The sequence below is a fragment of the Urocitellus parryii genome, chromosome 9, assembly GCF_045843805.1.
Source record: "Urocitellus parryii isolate mUroPar1 chromosome 9, mUroPar1.hap1, whole genome shotgun sequence".
In the NCBI taxonomy this organism is placed as follows: Eukaryota; Metazoa; Chordata; class Mammalia; order Rodentia; family Sciuridae; genus Urocitellus; species Urocitellus parryii.
The window spans coordinates 75,035,927-75,044,805 of record NC_135539.1 but is presented as its reverse complement, the minus strand read 5'-3'; positions in this window follow the sequence as shown (position 1 = coordinate 75,044,805).

Below are 8,879 nucleotides of genomic sequence, written 5' to 3'. Positions count from 1 at the left end.
TATCAACTCAAAAAGAGCATAGTCAATGCAGAAAGCCTGGTAAGAAACCACGAGCAAAACATCCAAGAGATATAGGATGTCATAAAAAAAAACAAACGTAAAAGTCATTGGGATAGAGGAAGGTATAGAGGTCCAAACTAAAGGAATGAGCAATCTGTTCAATGAAATAATTTTAGAAAACTTTCCAGACATGAAAGATGGAATGGATTGCCAAATCCTGGAAGACTACAGGACCCCAAACATACAAAACCCTAATACACCAACTCCAAGACACATTATTATGAAGATATCCAACATAGAGAACAAGGATAGAATATTAAAAGCTACAAGAGAAAGGAGGCAGATTACATTTAGGGGTAAACCAATTAGGTTAACAGCTGATTTTTCATCACATACGTTGAAAGCGAGAAGATCCTGGAACAATGTATTTCAAACGCTGAAAAATAATGGATTCCAACCAAGAATATTGTATCCAGCAAAATTAACCTTCAGGTTTGACAAAGAACTTAAAATATTTCATGATAAACAAAAGTTAAAAGAATTCGCAGCCAGAAAACCAGCACTGCAAAGCATTTTGAGAAGAACACTACAAGAAGAGGAAATGAAAAACAGGACCCAAAACCAACAGTGGGAGGTAACTCAGTAAAAGGGGGGGGGAATAATCAAAGAGGGAAAGGAGCCAAATTAAAATAAATAAATAAACAAACAAACAAACATAACTGGAAGTACAAACCATATATCAATAGTACCCCTAAATGTTAATGGCTTAAACTCACCAACTAAGCAACATAAGCTAGTAACATGGATTAAAAAAACAAATCCAACAATATCCTGCCTTCAGGAGACTCATATGATAGGAAAAGACATACACAGACTGAGGGTGAAAGGTTGGAAAAAATCATACCACTCACATGGTCCTCGGAAGCAAGCAGGAGTGGCCATACTCATATCAAATAAAATCAACTTCAAACCTAAGTTAATCAAAATGGATAAAGAAGGACACTATATACTTTTGAAAGGAACCATTCACCAACAAGACATAACAATTATCAATATGTATGCACCAAATAATGGTGCTGCAACATACATAAAACAAACTCTCCTCAAGTTCAAGAATCAAATAGACCACAACACAATAATTATGGGTGACTTCAACACACCTCTCTCAACATTGGACAGATTCTCCAAACAAAAGTTGAATAAAGAAACTATAGAACTCAATAACACAATCAACAACCTAGACTTAACCAACATATACAGGATATATCAACCATAATCAAGTGGATATATGTTTTTCTCAGTAGCACATGGATCCCTCTCAAAGATAGACCATATATTATGCCATAGGGCAACCCTTAGTAAATACAAAGGTGTGGAGATAATACCATGCATCTTATCTGATCATAATGGAATGAAACTGGAAATCAATGATAAAAGAAGGAAGGAAAAATCCTGCATCACCTGGAAAATGAACAATATGTTACAGAATGATCATTGGGTTACAGAAGACATCAAGGAGGAAATCAAAAAATTCTTAGAGATAAATGAAAATACAGACACAACATATTGGAATCTATGGGACACAATGAAAGCAGTTTTAAGAGGGAAATTCATTGCCTCGAGTTAATTTCTCAAAAAAAGAAAAAACCAACAAATAAATGAGCTCACATTTCATCTTAAACCCTAGAAAAGGAAGAGCAAAACAATAGCAAATGTAGCAGAAGGCAAGAAATAATTAAAATCAGACTGGAAATCAACAAAATTGAAACAAAAGAAACTATTGAAAAAAATTGACAAAAATAAAAGTTGGTTCTTCAAAAAACTAAACAAGATTGACAGACTCTTAGCCATGCTAAAGAAGAGAAGAAGAGAGAGAACTCAAATTACTAACATACAGGATGAAAAAGGCAATGTCACAACAGACACTACAGAAATACAGAAGATAATTAGAAATTATTTTGAAACCCTATATTCCAATAAAATAGAAGAGAGTGAAGACATCGATAAATTTCTTAAGTCATATGATTTGCCCAGATTGAGTCAGGAGGATACACATAATTTAAACTCAATAACAATGGAGGAAATAGAAGAAGCCATTAAAAGACTACCAACTAAGAAAAGCCCAGGACCAAATGGGTATACAGCGGAGTTTTACGAAACCTTTAAGAAATAATTAATACCAATACTTGAATCTAATGTATGAAATATGATATGTCAAGAGCTTTGTAATGTTTTGAACAACTAATAAAAAAAAGAAATTTAAATATCCAACAAAAAGAAAATATTAAATTTATGAAGGCTGATTACCATAAGTGAGAGCCATGATGTGAAATTATGCAGATCAATATCAAATAAGGCAAAAGTTTCTTTTAATGTTGTATTAAATGCTGAAAATTGTAATATTGGAGAAAATGCTAGGATAGGATGCTTTCAGTTGTAAGGAACAAAATTCAACTAAATTAGTTTTAAAATTTGAGGTAATTGTTGTAGGCTGCTAATTTGTTGCAACTTATACTTGGTTTCCTAATTATTATATTTTGAATATTGAAATATTATACATGTATTATAGGAAAATACAGCACTAGGTTATTTGTTTCAGATCTTTCTACTTTTTGATACAGACCCTTATTATCTATATGATGAGGCCTAGAAACTCCAAACTTCCAACTCAGATAACAAGTGAAAAGCATGCCTCAAAAAATGTGGTCTTTTAAGACTGCTATCTTCTTGACACTGTTATGTTACCCACTTCTTGGTACACTCCTTTCTTTCTCTTAGTTTAAACTTCGACCCAACATATGTTGATTTTCCCAATCATTTTTTTATTTGTTCTAATTAGTTATATGTGACAGTAGGATGTATTCTACACATCACACATACATGGAGTATTACTTCTCATTCTTCTGGTGGTACATGATGTAGAATCACACTGGTCGTGTAAACATATATGCACATAGGGTAATATATTAGTCCAATTCATTCTACTATCTTTCCTACTCCTATGCCCCCAACCTGCCTTCATTCCTCCACTCTGCCTAATCCACAGTACTTCTATTCTTCCCTAGCCATCCCCCCCTTACTATGAATTAGCTTCCCCATATCAGAGAAAACATTCAGCCTTTGTCTTTGGGGGATTGGCTTATTTTGTTTTGCATGATATTCTCTAGCTCCAAAGGGGAATGAAGGGAAGGGAGAAGGGGTCAGAATAGGAAAGACAGTGGGATAAATCTGACTTAACTTTCCTATGTTCATATATGGATACACCGCAGTGCATCTCCACATCATGAACAACCACAAGACTGGGCTCCTAATTAGAATAAGATATACTCCATGTTTGTATTAATGTGTCAAAATACACTCTACTGTTATGTACAACTAAAAAGAATAAATAAAAACAATGCAAGTGACAACCCCTCTCTCCCTGGTGAGGGCACTGTGGAAAGGGTAAATGTCACTCATCTCACCAGCGATCACAGGACAAAACATCATAGAGAAGAGGAAGCTCTGCTTCGAAAAGCAATGTGAGTGAGGGAGGTGCTGTCTGTTCAGGTCTGTCACTGATGAACCCTCCCCATAAGCATTTCTCAATAAAGACTTACGCCTTGTGTGTGTTCTCCAGGTATTTTCTCTGGTCTTTTGGCAACCTATCCCACTGCATTGCAACAACTGGACTATGAACATAGCTGCAGAATACATAAATGAACTCCACTGGTCATACCTCTTAGGGACATCAACCAACATTGTGTGTTATAAAAAAGTGAAAAATCAATCTTCCCAGATACCAACCAGGGGCCATAATGATAATATGCTCTTGAACAAAAAGCAATGTGCTATGTCAACTCTGGCTCGCATCTGTATCTATATATGATAGAACTAAACACTGGCTGGGAAAAAAAAGTGTATACTCAAAGGATATAAACTTACAAATAAGAAATTATGCTCATCATGTATTATTCACATAAACATCAGCCCTTAAAGTTAGATCTCTTTCTTTTGTGGAAGATATAACAAGAGTGAAATTTATAAGTATTGTGAAAGCAGTCTTGAAAATCAGGATAGGTTCCCCATTACAGTGGTGTTGAAGATTGAACATCCAAGAAACACTAAGGCAAGAGCAAAAAGTTTTATTTCAAGGATTGAACAGAAAGAGACAAGACTACTCTGAGGAGGAGGAGGTCCATTGCTTATGCTCTGGGAGCGGGGTGCCTTGCCCCTTTCTTCTCATGAACCATTCTCCCATCCTTCCCAAAAGGTGAAATGGCCAAGGACAGGAAAGTAGCCACCAAGGGTGTACTCATTAACAACTCCTTGCTGGAAGGAACATTTCTCTGCAGGCAAGTAACCTTGGCAACAGGTTGGAGGAGGGGAATGTGCTCTGCAGGTATTAGCATTTTCTTTGGGATCAGCCCCCATCTTCCTGACTCAGTCATTCATTATCTACACTGATGGTTCTGCTCCCCCAGTCTCAATACTCTCTCTTATTTGGCAAACCCTTAATGCTATGAGGGCAAATGAGCAATGACTGCTCTGGCTGCTTGGGGCTGAGAGGGTTTGATATGAGGCAAGAAGTTTTGGTTTCCCTCTTAGGGATGTTTTGGTTCAGTTGAGGGGTCCCTAGTAAAAGTCTGGTTTGGAAAGAACAGGTTGTAAAGTGGTCTGTGATATCAATGTTTCTATGAGATAAATGAGAAAACGTGAGTACTGGAATGAGATAAATACAAAATAAATGTTGCAGCATCTGGAACATGTCAATGAACATCGTGATGATAGAAACCAGTCATTTTCACTAGGAGGTACAAGAACCAAGAAGTTGTTTCCATGACAAGACCATGGAAATAGGCATCGCCTATATTGGGGAATGTAAATCTTTAGGGATATTAGTAACATTGCCAGAGTCATCAGTAATGTAAACACAACACTTAGTTTTTATAAGTCACAGATGTCCCCGCAAGATGAAATTAAGATATCTAATGTCATCTGATTTTTGTAAAATACCTTTTTATTGGCATAATCTCCATATTTAGTAGAGATCCTTTTATTTCTATCACTTAGGGCTAGATAATAGTACTAGCAAACTGGTCAAGATTGTCTACATAGGAGGCTAGGAAGATTTGTAAGCTTTAAATTGACAAAAAAAAATTGCTTCTGATTCTGACAATCTCTTTTGATAGATATCAAGCACTTCAGTCTAAGAATCCCTCTTTTATGCACTCTATTCTTACTTACTCTTGGTGGGGTTAGCACAAGTACATTGTGATGATAGAAACCAGTCTTTTCACCAGGAGGTACAAGCGCTAAGAAGTGGTTTCCATGACAAGACCATGGAAATAGGGCATGGCCGATATTGGGAAATGTAAATTTTTATGGATATTAGTAACATTGCCAGAGTCACCAGTAATGTAAACACAACACTTAGTTGTACATCTTAAGTGTACATCTTAAGTTACATTAAAAGAACTATTGTCTTTTTTAAATGCTCAGGTATGGCCTGTACTTGTTTATAATTTGTTTTGCTAGGTATTTAAGGACAATCTGGTCAAATTGACCTTGCTCCTATCTATTGTTAAGAATCAGCTGAATTCCCTCAGGGATCACTCTTGGGAAATTGTGACCTCTTTGCTCCTCTAGTACCATCTCCTAAGATAGGTCATGGTCTTCTTGACCACATGGCTTCCCTTGGAAGCATCAGGGATTATTTTCAATGACCCTTCTTCTCTTTGTAGCATGTGCACTCATCAGTTTTCTGTTCTCCGGAGTCTCATTGATCCCCCTCATCAGGAGGTCATGTGGCCCAGAGTTGCAAAAGCCCTTAAAGAAGTCCCATTGTTCCCTGGGTTCAAGCCAAACCAGGGGGTAAAAGCCAAATATTGGCTATTTTTTTTCTTGACCCTTTTACTTCTTAATTTTAGTCTTCAAATTTTGGTCTTAAACATCCATCAAGCCAGTTTCATCAGCCTTAAAGAGTACTCAGTTTTACCTTTAATGTCTACAACTTTAGGTTATTTACCTCTTCCATTTAATTGGGGTCAGTATTAGTACCAGAAGTGAGCCATAAATCCTCTCTGTCCTATAGATGATGACCATTTTCTCAAATTAACTCAGTCTGCTATATTCAAAGTTGTAAGGTACCAACAGACAAAAATTATTAAGTTTACAAGAAAAATATAACCAGAGTAAAAACATATTGAGTTTGTATGATAGTTATGAACTAAAAACCATAATTTTTATAATCTCAAATATTTACTTCAAGCTTTAGTTTGAAGAACAGCAGCTTGGTAAAATGCTCTTCTAAATTATATATTTTGAAGTCTTGTATACTTGGAAGATGTGAATACATCTAGTATACAAAGAAGCCAGTAACAGCACCACAATTACATTGACATTCTTATATTAACCAAGTTTGGCTTTTAAAGAGAATTTCAGAATCTGTAGTGGAGGGTCATACTCTAAAAAAGTCATTGTTTAATCAACATTTAAGCCAAAAGTTTAATCCTCTATGTGTTAAAGTAATAAGAATTTTTTAAAATATTAATGTGCTCTTTTCTACCAAGATAATTTCTTGGGTCTGTTAAATTTTATTATTTAGAGAAACTAGTCTTGATGGACTTAGGGTTTGTACAGCTCTGATTAAACAATAACTATTACTTGAGAATACTGTGTTACATTTCAGATTCCAATTTTTTATACTAAACTTGATCAACAGAAGAACATCAATGTAATTGTGGTGTTGTTACTGACTTCTTTGTATACTAGATATATTCATATCTTCCAAGTATACAAGTCTTTAAATATAAGATTGAAAAGAAGGTGTTCCTCAAGCTAAAGTTTGAAGTAAAGATTTGAGATTATAAAAATCATATTTCTTGGTTCATAGCTATCATATAAATTAAATATGTTTTTACTCTTTTTAATTTAACTTTGTATTTTCCTTATAAACTTTATAACTGTTATCTATTAATGCCTTACAAAAGTACAACTTTCAATATAACAATCTAATTTAATTTGAGGTATTAGAGCATCACTAATAGGACATTACATGATCTCATTGCTCAGCTTATTAATAATGACAAGAATTGAGTAGTACAATTTATGGGATCTGAGCCTTCTTTCACTGTGGTACCCTTTTCAGTTCAACAACAACATTGGCTTGACAATCCTCACATGCTTGTCAGGTGGCTTTTGCTAATTTTCCCAGCCAAATAGAAAAACATTATCCTTATAATAAGCTTATTCAGTTAACTACTATAACCTCATTTATTTTCCTAAAAATCGTATGTGCTCAGCTGATACCTGAGGCAGTCACAGTACTTACTGATGGCTCCAGTACAAATAAGGCTAGTCACTATAGTCTTGCTCATACTAAAGTGGTGAAGACTCCTTACACCTCTCCACAATGAGCAGAGCTTCAAGCTCCCATTTATGCCTTATTTCATCTTGCTAATGAGCCCGTTAATATCTACAGTGATTGTATCTATACAGTAGGAGTTGTGATGTACATTGAAATAGCCACCATTGAACATACACAGTCAGAAGAGTTATTTCATTTATTCCATAGGCTACAAGAAAACAATTCAAGTGTGTAAGTATCCTTGTTTTATTGGACACATCAGAGATTACTCATAACTTCCAGGCACTTTAACAACAGGCAATGCTACAGCTGATCTCCTTGTTGCAGCCTGTCAACAGTTGTCTCCTTGTGACTGTGCTCAAGCCTCTCATACTTTACATCACCAGAATGTTCTCAGCTTACACAAGAATTTTCACATTGCCTGAGAACAAGCTTACCAAACTGTTCATCAGTGTCCTCACTGTGTAGTCCAGACTTCAGTTTTACCTACTGAGGCTAATCACCAAGTTTTTTGACCAAACCAATTGTGACAGATGGATGTAACTCACATCCCTAAATTTGGCAAACGGTGCTATGTCCATGTTAGTAATGACACTTGTTCTTGCTTCATTTTTGACACTGCTATAACAGGAGAAAATACTCACCAAATAATTTCCACTGTTTGGCTGCTTTGGCAGTACTGGGTTCCCCTCTACAAATTAAAAAGCATAAAACCCCAGCTTCTATCAGTTCTTCTTTTTGACAGTTTTGTAATCAATATCATATTGATAACCAAACTAGTATTCCTTACAATCCCCAAGGCCAGGCCATTGTAGAGTGGGCTCACTTGTCCCTTAAGTTACAATTACAAAAACAAAAAGGGGGAGATAGAACCCCACAAAATTGTTTGAGTCATGCTCTCTTTGTTTCAAATTTTTTGAATTGTGATGCTGAGCATCACACTGCTGCTGAGTGACACATGGCTCTCACTGCAGTGGACCCATCAGGCCAAGTCTGGGGGAGAGACTTACCAACAGGATAATGGAATGGACCAGATTTGGTGATAATTTGGAGTAGAGACCATGCTGATGTCTTCCCAGAAGGTGCAGCTCATCATGTCTATATAACTGAGCATGCTGTTTACCATTATCATGGAGAATCTGAAGCTGAAGTTCAAACAACTAAAGAGCCTGACACATAAGGCTGAGCAGATGGACCACTAGCAGGGAGGTACTAGATGTCCAGCCTCCATGTTTGTGAAAGACAGCATATGGGGAAGCCAGGGAGCCAACATTAATGGCCCCTGGGATTTAAAAATATATGTCAGTTACAAAAATGGAACTTCCAATGACATAACAATATTTCCCACAGAGAATCCACCAATACTTTACTGCTCTAATTATACTACAACAATATTGGGTGCCTTTTCTAAATGGGTTGACAGTGCCAATATTTTGCCAGTGTGACAAAATGTCTCTGGCAGTGGTGGATATATTCTGGATTGGTCTTGAAGAGTTGATAAGAGACATACACATCAGAAATTGATGACCCT